Below are 19,384 nucleotides of genomic sequence, written 5' to 3'. Positions count from 1 at the left end.
TGGGACCATGTCCTCACCTACAAGCACACAAGCACCCTCACCTACAAACTACAAGCACCCTCTTGTAGTTTGAGAAAAGCAATAATGATGGTAATTTGATGAGTATCACAATCACTAGTAAATTAATCATGACGTTATATACGTATTTAAAACAAAATATTTGAGGTTGAGGTGGCTGGCTGGATACAGGAGACTGAAGTCAGTGTTATTAATTTGAAGCCTGACCACAACTTTCACCTAAACTTAGAAGTTTCAGTTGCTGAAACGTAATGACGCAATAATCATAGAGGTGGGAGATCAGGAATCCCCTTAGTAAATGTTTTGTAAGGTTTATGAGTCTTTTTGGAATGCAATACAGAATATTGTCATTGGTGGCAAACCATCAAAGGAAAAAGAAGACTGCATATAAATCTACCACATTCCTTTTTTGAGTAACAAAACCATTATCTTAGTAACATTACACTCTGTTCTGCTGTTAGTAATTGATTCCGGGAATGTGTTCAAGAACAACATATAAAAGAGCTTTTACTGTGTCTCCTCAATTTGAACATTTAGGGCGTCATTTATATATTGAGAAATGTTCAGGTGAATCGTACACACTATTGACAATGGAGACACACTTGTTCGTAATTGCTCTGCTTCCATTAGATGTGTGCTGGCAGGTTTGTTTGGACTTATTTTATTCATAGCAGTATGAATGTCTTCTTCCAGACAGATGAAAAAAGGCTTTCCATACTGACCCTGGGAACAGAGATATATTGGTCGATATGAACGCTAATTGACCAGACTAGTGCTGAAATCCATTCTTCTGCATTCCGTCACGAACAAATACATTTAAAAGAAGTGAATATAACTTCATTATACAGGGCCAAGATTCCATTTATTCTGGCCCGTATATTACATTTTTTAACTGACACATGCAGTGTCGAGATGGTTAGGGTTACAACTAAAGCCTACTTCATACTCTGTCAATGTGCACCAAGTGTCTACAGGCGTAAACTCTCTGCTTATCCAGCAGATGTGTGTAAATTGGCATCCTTGGGCCAACTCTGTGGTTGTAACCCACTAATCCACAGAGTGGAAGCGAAGCATACGTCACTCTGGAACGAGGTATATGGATATGATGTATAAAAGCGCCTTCGAACGATAAAAACTTGCATCTGGAAAACACATCAAGCATGCAAGAGGGAAAAATAATAAGAGGGACATTATCTCAATTTGGTTTGATTGGTTAGCAATATTAGTTATTCAGCATTCCTATCTTGAAACATGTTGTCGCATAATATTGCACATTCCAGACAAATCTTTTTTAAAAGGACACCAACAACTTTCCTTAAATTGCCCAAACCATTGGTATCGTATGGAGAGTATAAACTTTCTTTAAAAAAAAGTCCTATTAGCCTGCTTACATTATGCAGATGTCAGTTCTAAAGTGTGTCCACCTTAAGTTATCATAAAACTTACAGTGTGGTCGTTCCACAACCACAAGGTCCCCGGTTCGATCCCCTCCCTCCCCATAGTTCATGTTGAAGTGTCCTTGAGCAAGACAATGAACCCCCAGTTGCTCCCTGCAGCCCACTGCTCCTTAATAACTAAGGATGGGTACAATGCAGAGAAGGATTTACCAACTGTGGGATCAATAAAGTGTACATTGTTATTAATAATGTGTGACCCAGGCTGGTCTCACTCACAGGGCGTTGAGTACAGACATTTGGGCAGTGGCCCTCTGCATCTTGAAATCGACGTACAACCTACCCTAAAGCGCACCAAGCTTTTAGCCAACTTCAAGGTAAACATATTCTTGTCTTCAGAGCAATGGACGTAAGTTCAGAGCAAGAGGAAGTCTGCAAAGGGAGGGAGAGAGGGCTTGTAGTACCATATTGCCCCACTAGAGAGCTGCGCTCACTAAATGTGGGGCTACTTGTGGTTCCTAGAGTCCTAAAAAGTAGGATGGGAGCCAGAGCCTTCAGTTATCAAGCTCCTCTTTTATGGAACCAGCTTCCACTTTCAGTCCTGGAGGCAGACACAGTCACCTCATTCAAGAATAGACTTAAGACTTTCCTGTTTGATAGTGCTTATAGTTAGGGCTGAATCAGGTTTGTCCTGGTCCAGCCCCTTGATATGCTGCTATAGGCTTATAGGCTGCTGGGGGATGTTTTAGGATACAATGAGCACCTATCTCCTCTTCTCTCTCTCCTTATGGATGCATTTACATCTCTTTATTGTACATTACCAACTCTACTTCCTCCCCGGAGTATTTGTATCTTCTCGCCTCACAGGGTTCATTGGAACTGGCTGTGTTTGGAGCTAGTCCTGGCTCCGGGGCCCTGCCCACTGACTTCTCGCCTCTGCTTCCTGCCTCCTGCCCCTTGGCCCTGGCCTCCTGCCTCATTGGCACTGTCTCCTCCTTCGCCGTGCCCCCTGCCTCATGGGTCGGCCTTCTGCCTCCTTGGTCCTGCCTCCTGCCATGGCCCTGCTGATGCCCCCCCTTTTAACTCCTTCTGTTTACATGGATTGTGGTTATCTGGATCATGGTCCATGCCTACAACTCATTATTCATAATTTCATAATTTCATATTCATTGAATGTGTTGTAACTCTGTAACATTGTTCATTCTGTACACATGACATCTATTGCATCTGTCCATCCGGGGAGAGGGATCCTCCTCTGTTGCTCTCCTGAAGGTTTCTTCACTTTTTTCCCCAAGGAAGGTTTCTTTCTGTTTTTTGGGGAGTTTTTCCTGATCTGATGTGAGGTCCTGGGACAGGGATGTCGTATGTGTACAGATTGTAAAGTCCTCTGAGGCAAATTTGTAATTTGTAATTTGTGATTCTGGGCTATACAAAATAAACGGAATTGAATTGAATTGATGGATGAGTCAAACAAACCCAGGACTTAAACTTAACCAAGCAGTTGTGTTGTTTAAACCTAGGGTTGTCACGAGAACCATTCAGTACCAGATCCATGTCAAAATTCTGACAACATGACCGTACTCATTTCTCTATAGTATTGCATGTAGGCTACTACTGCAATACTATAACCAGTACTTACTGGAGATTAGGGCTCAATACAAACAGAATCCCGGAGTATATATAATATTTACCTGATGATTCTAATGTTATACTGTGAACAATACATCCTTGTGGAAATTGGCATGAGGAGGGCCAGTTAATATTAGCTGTTAGCAGCCAGTGAGCAGCTAAGTCCTGCTTGGCTACATAAATGAGCTAACGTTAACAACGTGTTACAACGTTAACCACCACCGTTTCCCAATGTACACCACGTGTTACAATGTTAACCGCTTAACAGTATGAATGGTACAACATTAACCACATGTTACAATGTTAACCACATGTTACAACGTTAACCACATTACAATGTTAACCGCCAATGCTTCACAATGTAAATCACATGTTACAACATTAACCGCCACCGCTTCACAGTATGAATATTACAACGTTAACCACATGGTACAACGTTAACCACATGTTACATTGTTAACCACGTTACAACGTTTACCACATGTTACAATGTTACCCGGCAATGCTTTACAATGTGAACTACATGTTACACCATTAACCGCCACTGGTTCACAATGTAAAACACGTGGTACAACATTACTCACCACCGTTTCATAATGTAAACCAGGTGTATTCACACTATGAATGTTATGTTAACTACATGTTACAACGTTAACTACATGTTACAACGTTAACCGCATGTTACAACATTAACTACATGGTACAACGTTAACCACATGTTACAACGTTAACCACATGTTACAACGTTAACCACATGTTACAACGTTAACCACATGTTACAACGTTGACCACATGTTACAATGTTAACCGGCAATGCTTTACAATGTGAACTACATGTTACACCATCAACCGCCACTGGTTCACAATGTAAGCGTTTCATAATGTAAAACACATGGTACAACGTTAATCGCCATCGTTTCATAATGTAAATCAGGTGTTATAAAGTTACTCACCACCGTTTCATAATGTAAACCAGGTGTTATAAAGTTACTCACCACCGTTTCATAATGTAAACCAGGTGTTATAACGTTACTCACCACCGTTTCATAATGTAAACCAGGTGTTATAAAGTTACTCACCACCGTTTCATAATGTAAACCAGGTGTTATAACGTTACTCACCACCGTTTCATAATGTAAACCAGGTGTCATAACGTTACTCACCACCGTTTCATAATGTAAACCAGGTGTTATAACATTACTCACCACCGTTTCATAATGTAAACCAGGTGTTATAACGTTACTCACCACCGTTTCATAATGTAAACCAGGTGTCATAACGTTACTCACCACCGTTTCATAATGTAAACCAGGTGTTATAACGTTACTCATCAGCGTTTCATAATGTAAACCAGGTGTTATAACGTTACTCACCACCGTTTCATAATGTAAACCAGGTGTTATAACGTTACTCATCAGCGTTTCATAATGTAAACCAGGTGTTATAACATTACTCACCACCGTTTCATAATGTAAACCAGGTGTCATAACGTTACTCACCACTGTTTCATAATGTAAACCAGGTGTCATAACGTTACTCATCAGCGTTTCATAATGTAAACCAGGTGTTATAAAGTTACTCACCACCGTTTCATAATGTAAACCAGGTGTCATAACGTTACTCACCACCGTTTCATAATGTAAACCAGGTGTTATAACGTTACTCATCAGCGTTTCATAATGTAAACCAGGTGTTATAACATTACTCACCACCGTTTCATAATGTAAACCAGGTGTCATAACGTTACTCACCACTGTTTCATAATGTAAACCAGGTGTCATAACGTTACTCATCAGCGTTTCATAATGTAAACCAGGTGTCATAACGTTACTCACCACCGTTTCATAATGTAAACCAGGTGTCATAACGTTACTCACCACCGTTTCATAATGTAAACCAGGTGTCATAACGTTACTCACCACCGTTTCATAATGTAAACCAGGTGTTATAACGTTACTCACCACCGTTTCATAATGTAAACCAGGTGTCATAACGTTACTCACCACCGTTTCATAATGTAAACCAGGTGTTATAACGTTACTCACCACCGTTTCATAATGTAAACCAGGTGTTATAACATTACTCACCACCGTTTCATAATGTAAACCAGGTGTTATAACGTTACTCACCACCGTTTCATAATGTAAACCAGGTGTCATAACGTTACTCACCACCGTTTCATAATGTAAACCAGGTGTTATAACGTTACTCACCACCGTTTCATAATGTAAACCAGGTGTCATAACGTTACTCACCACCGTTTCATAATGTAAACCAGGTGTTACAATGTTAACCACCACCGTTTCATAATGTAAAACACGTGTTACAACGTTAATCGCTACCGTTTCATAATGTAAAACACGTGTTACAATGTTAATCGCTAACGTTTCACAATGTACACCGTGTGTTATATTATTAACCACCAACGCTTCACAGTATGAACCACATGTTAACCACATGTTACAACGTTAAACTACGTTACAATGTTAACCGCCAATGCTTCATGTAATGTACGTCCTACAACGTCAACCGCCACCGTTTAAGAATGTAAAACATGTGTTACAATGTTAACCACCAATATTCCACAACGTTAACCACTATCGTTTCACAACATTAATTACGTGTTACAAAATTAACCTCAACCATTTTACAACGTTAAGAACGCGTTACAATGTTAACTGCCAACATTTTATAACTTTAACCACGTGTTAACGTGTTACAACAATTTTACAATGGTAACCGTGTGTTAAAATGTTAACTGCCACCGTTTCGCATGTTACAAAGTTAACTGCTACTGTTTCATAATGTTAACCACGTCTTACAATGGTAAACACCAAGCAAAATACCCAGGACTTGGAAAAAGACAAACAGTTTGCAAAAGTTTAAGAGCAGTGCAAGGCTTAAAAACAATGAGAGATCAAATGAGAGTTCAAATCACAACCACAATGAAGAACTTTAACTCATACATAGACAAATATAAACTGGACTAAACTCAAACAAGAAAAATGGGTTGTAGTATATAATTTCAAACATTCTTCCATCTGTGTCTCATTTCATAGTCAGGACAGTGCTCTGGCTGTCACACACACACACACACACACACACACACACACACACACACACACACACACACTCACACACACACACACACTCACACACCCTTCCACTTCATCTCTTTTGCCTGCCTCTCTCTACGTCTCTCTGTCTCATGGTATGGAGTCTGCTACAAAAACATTTTGACTTACTGAAGTGACTGCATTCTGCAATCAGCCTCAGACGTGAGCAGTGTGTTTGTGCCTTTTACCTTGCTTGTGTGTTTGAGGCTTAAATACCAGCCACCAGCCACTAGTCTGGGGTTCATTAGCCTGATCAATGATTGACTCTCTTATCGTTTTCTTTTCTGCAGTTTGATCCCACTCTCTGCCTTTTGCCATTGATTCTTCCTCATGTCAAGAAGGGATCTTTCTTTCATTCTTCCTTCCTATTCTCCATCCCTTCCTCCCATCGCCATCATTGATCAGGTCTGGTGTTAAGGAGAAATATGTTTTTCTCTCTCTCTCCTTTCTCCCTCCTTCCTCTCTTCCATTCAATGGTCCATTGATTAGTTCTGGTGTTGAGGAGAATTGCCTACTTGGTCCTAAAGTAAAAAGCACTAAGTGTTATTTGTGTTTCTCTCCCCGCCTTGGTCTGACCTCCCTTTTGCTTTTAGCATAGACGCTGTCAATATGCCTTGGCGTCATCCCCGTTTGCAAAGAAACTTGTCTGTTTTCTGTTGCGTTTTCCGCTTTGAGCTGATAGCCTTGGCGTCTCTGAGGCATCTAAAGGCTGGATGCTTGAGGGGTTTTGGCGTCTTTTCACTCTCAGGATGGGGGGGGGGGGGGGGGGAGAAGAAGAATGAAGAGTGGCATTCTATTACACCATCTTTGTTCACTTGCCCTAAAACAAATGCCACTGCTGGGTTAAAACAGTTTTGGGCGCTAATACTGGCCTTTTAATGGAAAAGAGATCTGGTGCAGTTTGTTTGAATACTTACTTTATTTATTATAGAATTTATATATAGAAGATGGTAACCTGCACCAAATCTAATCGGCGTGACATTTTGATTAGATCAGAAATTGTTATGGATATTAATAATTAATATCCTGTCTTTGAAAACCTATTTTCATCTCATCCATCCATTTTCAATACCGCTTATCCTCATTAGGGTCGCGGGGGCGCTGGAGCCTATCCCAGCTGACATAGGGCGAAGGCAGGGGACACCCTGGACAGGCCGCCAGTCCATCGAGGGCACATGTAGGGACATACAACCATTCACTCTCACATTCACACCTATGGGACATTTAGAGATCAATTAACCTGCAGCATGTCTTTGGACTGTGGGAGGAAGCCGGAGAGCCCGGAGAGAACCCACGCTGCCACGGGGAGAACATGCAAACTCCACACAGAAGGACCGCTCCGACCGGGAATCGAACCCGCGGCCCTCTTGCTGTGAGGCGACAGTGCTAGCCACTACACCACCGTGCAGCCCCAACTATTTCCATTTGGTGGCTAATTCTTGTTGTAAGTTATTATTACACAACACATGGCTAAATAAAACTAATACAGCAGGTAACCTGAGATGAGTTATACATGCACATTGTAGCTGAATGTAAATATAATAAGACAGTACATCACAATTAAAGTCATGTGACTTTGATCTTACTGGTATCGTTTAGAGAGGATTATAAAGACTAGTTTGTTACCAGATTCTTTGATCCACAAAGAGTCTATTGTCCATCTATAACTTTGTGGTACGTAAATAATGAGAGTAATAACCATTATTCAGAGACTGACATGCATTACAAGAATGGGAAATCTGCTCCACCCAAACAAATTCAGACTGGAAACTGTTCTTTGGTGGTCTATGTGCTTCGGTGATCAACAATAATTTGACAGATTTGTTTATGGTCCATCTTGAATTTTTCTGCCAGAGTGAATACATGTTAGTCCCTCAGAGCAACACAGTGAACACAGGGAGAATGCAAAAGGAAGCCTTAGCCTGAGGCAGCAGTGTGAATACAATACTACCGTGTCCGTGTCCCACCCTGTGTTCCACTTTGAGGGAGGACAAAAGACAAGGCTCACTGTTCAGCCTGCTCTTGTAAACAAAGTAAAAGAACAAAGAAAGCTGTGCAAGTGTGGGAGATACACATCCCAGCTCAGACTCTAATGTCGTCACTGCAGAGACGTCCATAGATAGTATGCTTTAAAGTCTCTTCTATTCAAACACCTTCATCTGCATATCTTTCTTTTACACTCAAAAAAGGGATGTGTCCGTTTCAACACTATTGACAAAGCAAGCCACCACATGTTTTCAGAGAAAATATGAGCTATATGATCAAATAGGCTATGTTGAATGAATAAATTGACAATAGCACCAAAACTGCCTATTTCTATTTTAGAATGATCTCAATTCAATTCAGTTTATTTTGTATAGCCCAATGCCACAAATTACAAAGTTGCCTCAAAGGGCTTTACAATCTGTACACATACGACATCCCTGACCTTTGACCTCGGATCAAGAGGCAAGAGACACTATCTGTCAATTCTGAATGCAACAAAACTGTCCGATATTTTTATCCTCTCATGAGCACATGCATGTGATGCCCTGCTCAATGGTCTAGGGTACTAAAGTACTGGCAACAAGAAGAAGAGAACATGTTGCATGGGATTCTGATTCATTGGTTGTATTTTGTTATGTTCTTCGTTTACATGACTCTTGGTCCTTTAATATTGTATTGTATATCTTTTATCATAATCTTTAACCTTTATTTATGTACAAAAGGTATAATACAAATACTAACTACTGTTATCATTGTTTGATTCGTTTCAAAATGATGGGCTCTCTCGATAACCGGATGTACAGGTGCAACAGAAAAAACACAAAAACGGTTTCTTGATTTTTTTGATGAATGAATGTGCTACATGCACATCAAGTCCCAAACAAATAAGGCTTGCGTAGTAAATACAGCATAGCTTACATTTCTACAACAACAGAGTGATCCTCACCGATCTATTCTCACTTTCCATTTTTTAACATAAATACTGTTTTCATACACTATTTATTTTTACTTTGCCGTTTTTTTACTGATAGTTGTTAATTTACCATTTATGAACCTTCCTGTATTCCATGCTTCACATTAAAATCCAAAGCAGGAAAGGGATTAGATGATGTCCTTTGAGCCTTGAGCTGGAAGGCTTTTAATGTGAAACACCTGTTGTCTTTTTTCCTTTCTGGAGTAGAGTTAAATAAAGGCCATTATTTTAGGATTTAAGGTAGCCACTCTTGCCAATAGTGGAGTGAAGCAATGGCATAATTTACATTGCAGGTTCTTTGGAGCGATTGCACAGTGGGCAACCAGGCTCTCATGATAATTGACCCTCTGTTGAATATATTAGTGGGACTCTTGTGCACATGGGTACCATCATATGACTAATGCAACCCTTTAAAATATATGATTAAAAACAATTACTCAACATATGTTGTGTTGATGAAGATGTAGCTGTTATTGTTTTTATATACTCACTGAAAGGAGTTTCAGACTCTCCGGAAATTCTACATCATCTGCTGATGAATAAATATTTGGGATACAAGCACGCAGTTACGCACACATCTTTATATTTTCAGAGAAGTATTTTCTTCTTTTGTAGTCTGATATGTGGTTTTGCGTCATCACTGACAGCCATAATGGGATATTGAATTTTGATATTGCCTTATGCTCTCTAGTGCTAGCTGTAGGGGTAAGATAATGTAGCCTGTTATTTTTCTTCCTTTTCTGGTGTAGTTTAGCTACGTTGTTTTATATTTGCCTGGAAGTAAGTTGGTAGATTTGTCAATTATATAATATTCATATTGAGCATTGTACATTACAATGACAATGCTCTTTTCAAGGAGGTGACAGAGGGAGAGGGAGACAGCGAAGGGAAGTGGAGGTCTGCTTTCAAAGCAGCAGAAAGCCAACAAGAGCATCAGTGACCTGAAATATCAAACACCCAGCGCTCATATCGTTCATCTCCGTAAAAGAGTGTTTGTCTCCATGTCTTTAGTTATTAATGTAAAGCTCTGGACAAAAGGTATCATTTTAGAACAACAATGAAATGTACATTGATATTGTATCAGAGGAAGACATGGGGACAAGTGGTGTTTTTAGTATAAATCCATCAAGTATTGATTGCAATTATCAGTTATCAAGACAGTGATCAAGCTCATTGCATTATTTGATAAAAATACAAAATTCATTTTAATAACAAACTGATCGCTGACGTTACTATTGATAATAATGATAAACATAATATTCTATTTCTATTGTGTGTAAATGGATTTCCTCCATCAATCCAGCAGGCTGGTGTCACTGCTGGTAGTTCCATCTCTTCTCTACGCTGATGAAATATTAAGAACTATTAGATTTGAGGTTTGAGATGGTTTATATCTTTAACAATAGAAATGTGCCATTTGTATTAAATGTGTTGTAACTATATTATGTTGTTCATCTGTACACATCCCATCTTTGGTCTCGAACAGTCCACAATGTATTCGAAATTAAAATATGTATATGAAATGTTTTACGGGGTTAAATATAATTTGGATTCAGTTCTGGAATTGTTTTGAACAAAAGAGTTGCAGCTTTTAGATATTTTTTTTTGTTGCCTTGAGAAAATATGGGTACCGCGAGAATTATGACTCAATACTTTCTATACCACTTTCCTGAAGGCAACGTGGTTGAGGCAGGTTCTCAGCCTTCTTTGCTATGCCGTCACTCATGATACCACGCCCCTCTCAGTTGATACCACGCCCCCCAATGCCAGATCATGGCCAAAAGTCTGAAACTGACTGAAAAAATACGATATGAAACTGTAAAAAAGATTTGAACAAAAAAATTAATAATTGAAACTGTAAAAAAAAGATCTACATTTAAAAATATAAAATCTGCAATTGAAAAGTGATAGAATATATTTGTTCAACTGGCCTGGATTTGGCTCCATATACATCCCTGTCACAATAGTTTGTAAGAATGGGCCTGCTGTGAAATCCTCTAACCTAAAACCCATTTGCCATAGTACAACAAAGCACACTTTCAGGAAGTGCCTTTATGGGCGGAAAAAGTACTATTTTTCACTGTCTCTGATGCTTCACATAGTACTTGGCTGTCCCAATAAATAGCCAATAAAGATACGTGTTCTGGGGGAAGAAGGGAATAGAATGGCCTGGATTCTCTCTTTTGTTTTTACACTCTGCTTTCCACCTTTTTTTTAAAACATTGGTTTCTGCATTTATATACGTTCGTCTTTATGTGCATTCAGTGCTTGACTTCCCGCAAAATCACTGGTGCAAAGGAAAGAGAGCTGGAGGGAAGGATACTGAGTGATACGAGGAAATAAAGAAAGAGAGCAGGAAGTGGTGAGAGAGATATTATAGATGTGTGGCTGAACATTGCTTGGTAAGGTCAGACTGGGACTGCTTTGGTAGAAGGAGACCACACACATATCCACAAACACCCACACACGCACAACCTTTTAGCCATTTGGAGACTCTATTCCAGAGCTGTTTCTGATTATGTTCAGAGGGCAATGTGTATATACGAGGAGACGTCTGTCTGTCTCTCTATTTCCATCATTCCATGCAGCTAACTTTCTGTTTCTCACTCTCCTTCATCCAAAGACTCTTCCCTCTTCATTTCTCCCTTTCATGCTCCCTATCCTGATGCAGCCTGACTTTAATTGTGGGTGTCTTAGTTCCTTTCTTCAAACCATCAACGTCTGTTTCCTATTAAACTCCTGAGTATAGGAATACTGATCCAGGGTCATTGGCCAGCCAACATGACTTTGCATCTGGTCCTTGTCAACCAACCCTGGCAAACAGGTCTCAGATCAGCACTCTGATTTGATCCAAACTCAGCCCCTTGTGGTCCCATGTGGTTCAAATAGCCAGACTTGGGTTTCATCCTCAACTTTTGCAGCCTAACATTTGTGAAGAGCTTCCAGGAGCAGACCTGCTGATACATGGTGGGACTGATCATAAATGGCAGTTGTCCAACCTTAGTGTGTCCACTGTTGAAATGAGAGAGACAAATATGGTCTGCACACTGCACTAATGAAGAACTGTCTGGGGAGTTACTGACCAAAAGTACGCTGATTTGATTGGTTGAATTGATTTGAACTGTTTTAATTCATTCTACTTATTACCCCAAAATATTGATTTCAGCTGAGTCATGCCTGTGATACTTACTGTAGGATGTCTATAGTCAAACACAGTGGAGCCTTTTCACAATGTTCATCCAGCACTTCTGTCTTTATGTGATCCAACCTGGTTTCCATAATGGTCCACTTAACCTTAAACTGACAAACCAGTTGTATCTCCAGACCAACTTAGATCTACAACCCCTAAAACAAACACTTTCAAAACTATGCGTTTATCATATCACAACCCCCGAAAAGCCAGTTAAACCAGGTGGCCTTTAACTTGCTTTCTCTGTACTGACCATCAGGGGACGACTCCTCCGGCTGCAAAAAGAAGTCTGATTGTCTAAACAATGTAAAGACACACTATATTTACAAACTGATAGATACTTATCAAATAGTCACGATTATATTTACCTTTTTTAATTCACAGATTGCTGACCTTCACTTGGACTCACAAACTTAATTGGTCTTTTTTGTGTTGATATGAGTTGCTCTCCAAGAGTAGATGCAATTGTAGGGTTGTGTGTGATAAGACACAGACGCACACATGAAACGGAGGGAAGGTTGGAAAGCAAACTAGCAATAAAAGGATGGGAGAAGCTGTGACAAGGCCGGCTGATCTCACAAGCACAACCATTGGCAGCACACTGGAAGTCATCGGCAGGTCAAACCTCCATACTGCTTGCCAAGTGTTGTAAGTGATCTCAACATTTATCATAAGTAAGAAACATGAAAAACAGCTCATATATGCCGCAGCCTGCAATAGACAACAATCACAAATGAACTGAGGGAGGGATGAAAAGCTAGGTTGTATTCAATAACCTAAACGATTGCTTCCATCTTAGAACAAACCAATGTTGAGAGGAAATATGGCAGAATATGAGCAGGCATCTGAATATTCAGAGGATGTGAACGCATATGCTGCCAAGCATCTCCTGCAGCAGCTGGGTGTTCTTGAGTGCAGAAGTATGTCATTTCCCAACCAAAAAACAATCGCTGTGATCTTACATATGACAGTTGATCCAAATGTAGACAGATATCATTATCCACAATATCATTTACAAATAACTGGGATTTGACCGATGTTGGTTTTGCCTTGTTTTTTGGGTCAAGCTGTTGAAAGATTAAATTCTGTACAAATGTTCATCATTCATGTTGCCAATAAATATAATTCAATAGGAATGTTTTTTAGTTTTTTGTACAAATATAAATTAACCCAATAAATTTGTCAAATTCCAGTTCAGATTACTAGAAGCAATTAAGTAATCTCTAGGAAGGTAGCAAAGTAAAGTCCCTTTACCATGTGTTACAGGTAAGTACAATCTGGCTGCATACTCCTCCTCATCTTCTTCCTCCTCCTCTTCCTCTGAGTCTGGCTCAGCCACGTCGACTAACGACAGTTCGCCATGCGGAGTGGCTGATTGTGGATGTGAGTGGTCAATGACAGATGATGGACAGGAGGGGGAGGGCATTGGAGAACCTATGGAAGAACACAACCCAAAAAAAAAAAAAATGAATAATGAATAAAAGTAACAACAACAGAAACCAAAATCTTAAAAAAAAGAAAAAAGAAATGAGTGAGCGATGACGTATGATGATGTCTGCCGATGGGGTGACTAAAACATTGTGGAATGAGACTTAATGAGTTACACCCACTGAAAGAGAATTCGTGGGTTGGAATTTACTCTTCGCTAAGACCCGCCCCCTGCGGCTAGTTTGTCAAGCTGTCGGAGCTACAATACCATGGAGCCCACACTGTCACTAAGTGTCCTCAAGAAACATCACATTTTTTGGGAAAATGACAAAGCGATTCAAAGAGAGGACAGAAGGTTTACAATATATCTTTGAAGGATATATCCAGAATGTCAAACTGATTGAGCGGTGAAAACAGGTTTAAAAGATAAATATAGAAGCTAAAGCTACACTTAAAGTGAACCACCAGACAGAACACAATGAACCTAAGAAGCAACACGGTTGCTGTAACACAGATTAAGTCTTCATTTATTGTTACAATCATTCAAAAGAAAAGCATCATTTGTATACATTCAGTATACCTTCAGTACCTAGACACATAGAAGTGCAGAATGGAAAGCTCCACAGGTTTTTACGGAGTAGAAACACAACGTGTAACCATCACACTGAAGATGTAGAAAACCTGTAAGGCTTCTGGCTCAGTCTGCAGCCAAGGGGCTTGCAAGCCAACTCACTTTTGCATTTTAGGTCTCAAAAGTAGAGTCAGCTACTCTGTGGACATGGGGCATGTTTGTGATTGTGGCCCTTACATGATACATTCTGGTCTGATGTCAGTTAAAACCTTTTGTCCACATGAGTGTCTTTGGAGCACAGCTGGATAGTTGTGGACCCTGGTCCGAGCTGACCTAGGCTACACTGTGATTGGCCAGTCAGTTGAAGGGGCGGGACTTAGCGAAAGGTCAATTGCCAAATTGAGTCACATATACATTACATTACATTACATTACATGTCATTTAGCTGACACTTTTATCCAAAGCGACTTACAATAAGTGCATTAAACCATGAGTCCAAACTCAGAACAACAAGAATCAAGAAAGTACAATTTCTTCAATGACGTTAAACTACAAAGTGCTATCAGTAAGAGACATTTAAGTGCTACTAAAGTGCTAAACAACAAAGTGTTATCGGTAAGGGACATTTAAGTGCTACTAAAGTGCTACTACGGCGCTACCTTCCTTAATCAAGGTATAGTCGAAAAAGATGTGTTTTTAGTTTGCGACGGAAGATGTAGAGACTTTCTGCTGTCCTGATGTCAATGGGGAGCTTGTTCCACCAATGAGGAGCCAGCACAGCAAACAGTCATGATTTTGTTGAGTGTTTAGCTCGAAGTGAAGGAGCTACAAGCCGATTGGCAGAAGCCGAGCGAAGTGAACGGGCTGGGGTGTACGGTTTGACCATGTCCTGGGTGTGAGGTTAGACCATGTCCTGGGTGTACAGTTTGACCATGTCCTGGTTGTGAGGTTAGACCATGTCCTGGGTGTGAGGTTAGACCATGTCTTAGGTGTGAGGTTAGACCATGTCCTGGATGTAGACCGGACCCGATCTGTTCGCAGCACGGTACGCAAGTACCAATGTTTTGAAGCGGATGCGGGCGGCCACCGGTAACCAGTGAAGGTCGCGGAGGAGCGGAGGATTGTGGGTAAATTTCGGGAGGTTGAAGACCAGTCGAGCAGCTGCATTCTGGATGAGCTGTAGAGGTCGAATGGCATTAGCAGGTAGACCTGAAGGAGGAGTTACAGTAGTCCAGCCGTGAGATGACCAGAGCCTGGACCAGAACCTGTGCCGCCTTCTGAGTGAGAAGGGGTCGTATTCTCCTGATGTTGTACAGCATGTACCTACAGGAGCGTGTTGTTGCGGTAATGTTGGCAGTCAGGGAAAGTTGACTGTCGAGCGTCACTCCGAGGTTCCTGGCAGTCGGAGTCGGAACCAGCACTGAGTTGTTGAAGTTAATAGTCAGGTCGTGGGTGGGAGAGCCTTTTCCTGGAAGGAGGAGAAGTTCAGTCTTGTCCGGGTTAATTTTCAGGTGGTGAGCGGACATCCACTGAGAGATGTCGGTCAGACAGGCAGAGATTTGTGCTGCTACCTGTGTTTCGGATTGGGGAAACGAGAGGATCAGTTGGGTGTCATCAGCATAGCTGTGGTAGGTGAAGCCATGCGAGCGAATGACAGAGCCAAGAGAGTTGGTGTACAGAGAGAAGAGAAGAGGACCAAGGACTGAACCCTGAGGGACCCCAGTAGTCAGAGGACAAGGCTCAGACACAGATCCTCTCCAGGTTACCTGGTAAGAGCGGTCGGTGAGGTAGGATGAGAAGAGTGAGAGCGCGGTGCCTGAGATACCAGGTCCTGGAGGGAGGACAGGAGGATCTGGTGGTTCACTGTGTCATATAGGAGCATTGACACTCCAAGACGCCGCCATAGACCTGCACAGACATTATTATTCAGGACTCTGCTGTGTGCTCCTCTCCAGCTGTTGGGCTGCTGTGCCTGGGGAAGTCCTGCAGTCTTTCACCTATTCATCCTCCATGTCCCTCCTCATCCCTCTCCCATTTCAAGGACAGAGTTTGATGAAAGTCCACATTGGGTCTTCTCTACCACGGATTTGTGATCGAAAGAGAACTCGGTCCAAGTTTCAGTGTGTCTTGCTATATGCTGTTGCCTGTTTGAGGCCAGACTCACAAGCAGAGTGAGCAAAATCAATTGTGTATCGATGTGGTAACCTTGGCATTTAGTGTCTTCTGAATGTTAAATGGCCCCGCTCTGTTTGCACATGTGTATATTTTTGTTTTGTATTCTTTGTGTGCGTGTTTAGCCCAGACAGATCACTTTGTGCTTCTATTCCATACAAATGCGCTGGCCAAAATAAATGTAATTAGTTGGTGAAAAAAAGACCCACATTTCATTAACAGCACTTAGCATACTGCTGCCTTTACAGATACAAATGTGATATGCCTCTTTTAAAATCACTTAATCGCTCACATTTGCAAGCAAGGAGATACATGCAAATACATTTCCAGCTATCTACTGTACTGTATATCTTATCCTGACATCCACACAGTTTCAGGCTAAAAATATACGCATCCAAAATCACATGACACAAGTCTCTGTTTAAATATTTACTGGAATGCCTTTTCTGCTGCATCTTTCACTGAGATAAAAAAATAACGTGGATGTGTATTTTCTATTAAATACTCCCCACTATCTCCCCTAGAGTGATATTGTTGATGTAAACAAGAACAAGCCCAGTGGTGTTTGCTGGGAAACAGGAACAACACAGGATTACTGCTCAAGTACATGTGGGCAATATTACACAACAGAGACGGTTCGCTAGTTTGACTTTGTGCAGAATTGATCAGCACTGCACTTGTCTATGGCACTCCTCCACTTGGACTGATCCTCCTGAGACACGGTAATCAGTTTGATGGTCATTAACATTACCACAATGCTTGATTTCCTTGGGCAGTTTTTTTATGACAAGCAAACAATGAATAGTGAATTATTATGTTACCCAACTAATATCAATATAATATTTGAAGTTCAAAATATTTCACTCATTATATTGCATTATATTTATAAGCAGCTTTCTATGGGGTCAGATCAGTCTCTATAATCGCAAATGGACACAGAGAGACTCACAAATGCAAACACAAAGATTCACAAATGTGTACAGAACAATTCACAAATATATTTGATTTAGAAATGCACACAGAAGGTTTTACAAAAGAATTTGACTCACAAATGCACGCAGAACGATTCACAAACACATTACAATGCACACATAAATAAATTATGATTTATATAAATGTAAAAGAAAAATCACAAATATATTTCTACATTTCTATGTGTATTTTTCCATTTGTATGTATTTGTTTGTCTATCACACTGCATTTGTTTGTGGATTGCTCCACATGTGCATGTGGGTTTTATGAGACTGCCCTGCCGTGGCTGGATTTGTTAATGCCTTTTTTTCTACAAACCTATCTGTAGCCAATAAGATGTCTTTGTGTTTGCATTTGTGAGTCTCTGTGTGCATTTGCAATTATTGAGACTGCTCTGATCCCATAGCGTTCTTGTACAGGAGCTTTCTGTACAAGAAAATCACAATGTACAACCCCAAACTATGAGATGTTTAAAATCATGTAAGAAAGTTATGAAGAAATATATTCTGTTTCGACAATGAACACTTTCAGCCCGAAGCTGCTGAAGAAAAACCTCTTCAGTTCACAAATAAAGTACAGTATATAGTTTTGCTTTTTCTCAATCAAGAGGAAAGAGTGCATTTGTATGGGAGCATTTTCAGAGGCAGATTTGTCCGTATTTGGTGCTCACCCAGAGTGACAACAATGGAGACACAGATAAAACATATATATATATATATATATATATATATATATATATATATATATATATATATATATATATATATATATATGTGAAGCTTTGATACACACACTAATTAGTTAGTGAAAATGTTCATTGTTGGTCTGGTCCACACATGGGATTTGTTGACAATAATGAAACATATATAAAACATGAATATCAACAGACTTGTTTTCATTAAATAAACACACCTGTTTCATGAACGGAGGCCCTTCCTCTTTTATCCTTTACTCACTGATGGGTTTGAGCTCACCGAGACAGGACTGTTTGTATTGTTCCTATACATCAGACACTACAATCCTTTATCTGCCTGCTCCTCAATATTTGCAAAGCTTATCTTTAATGGAACATTGGCTGTAATATGCGTATACCACTAAGGGGTTTCAAAAATGATTGCTACATAGTGGATTTCTTATATATTATGAACAGGAAATTGTTAACAATCTCTTCATTGAAAATAAAAGCAAATTACAGTTAAGTGCTTCTTTGCCTCAAAGTAAATGTATTAGTATTTGCTATGATAAAAATAAAACAAAAGGCATCAACCAGCCAGGGTTTCCCACACTGAGGAGCTACATATTTAGTCTTCCAAGGTCTCTACTGGCGCCAAGAAAAGAGAAAAACGGATCTCAGTTTTCACGCGAGACAGAGACAGGTGGTGTATGTTGTGCCAAAGGGCCTGGACATATAAGAAAGCCCTCCGTAATGCCAGAGCAGCCTATGACTCATCAGTAATAGAGAAAAATAAGAACAACCCCAGGGTTCTCTTTAGCACTGTAGCCAGGCTGACAGAGAGTCACAGCTCTGTGGAGCCGTGTATTCCTATAGACCTCAGTAGTAATGACTTCATGAACTTCTTCAATGAAAAGATTTGAACTATTAGAGGCAAGATTGATGATCTCTTGCCCTCAACTACTGCCGATCTGTCATCAAGAGGAGTGGCCTTGGAAACGGCTGTATGCCCTGGTGTATATTTGGATAGCTTTTCTCCCATTAACTTAGACCAAGTGTCCTCAACGGTTTCTACTTCTAAACCGTCTACCTGTCTCTTAGACCCCATCCCAACGAGGCTGCTTAAAGACGTGTTGCCTTTAATTGGCACCTCTCTGCTGGATATTGTTAATGTGTCTTTGCTAACAGGCCATGTACCACATTCCTTCAAAGTAGCTGTAATTAAACCTCTCCTGAAACAACATGGTAGGGGAGCGGTAGAC

This window comes from Cyclopterus lumpus, chromosome 1 (assembly GCF_009769545.1).
Source record: "Cyclopterus lumpus isolate fCycLum1 chromosome 1, fCycLum1.pri, whole genome shotgun sequence".
Lineage (NCBI taxonomy): Eukaryota > Metazoa > Chordata > Actinopteri > Perciformes > Cyclopteridae > Cyclopterus > Cyclopterus lumpus.
This window is presented reverse-complemented; position numbering follows the sequence as displayed.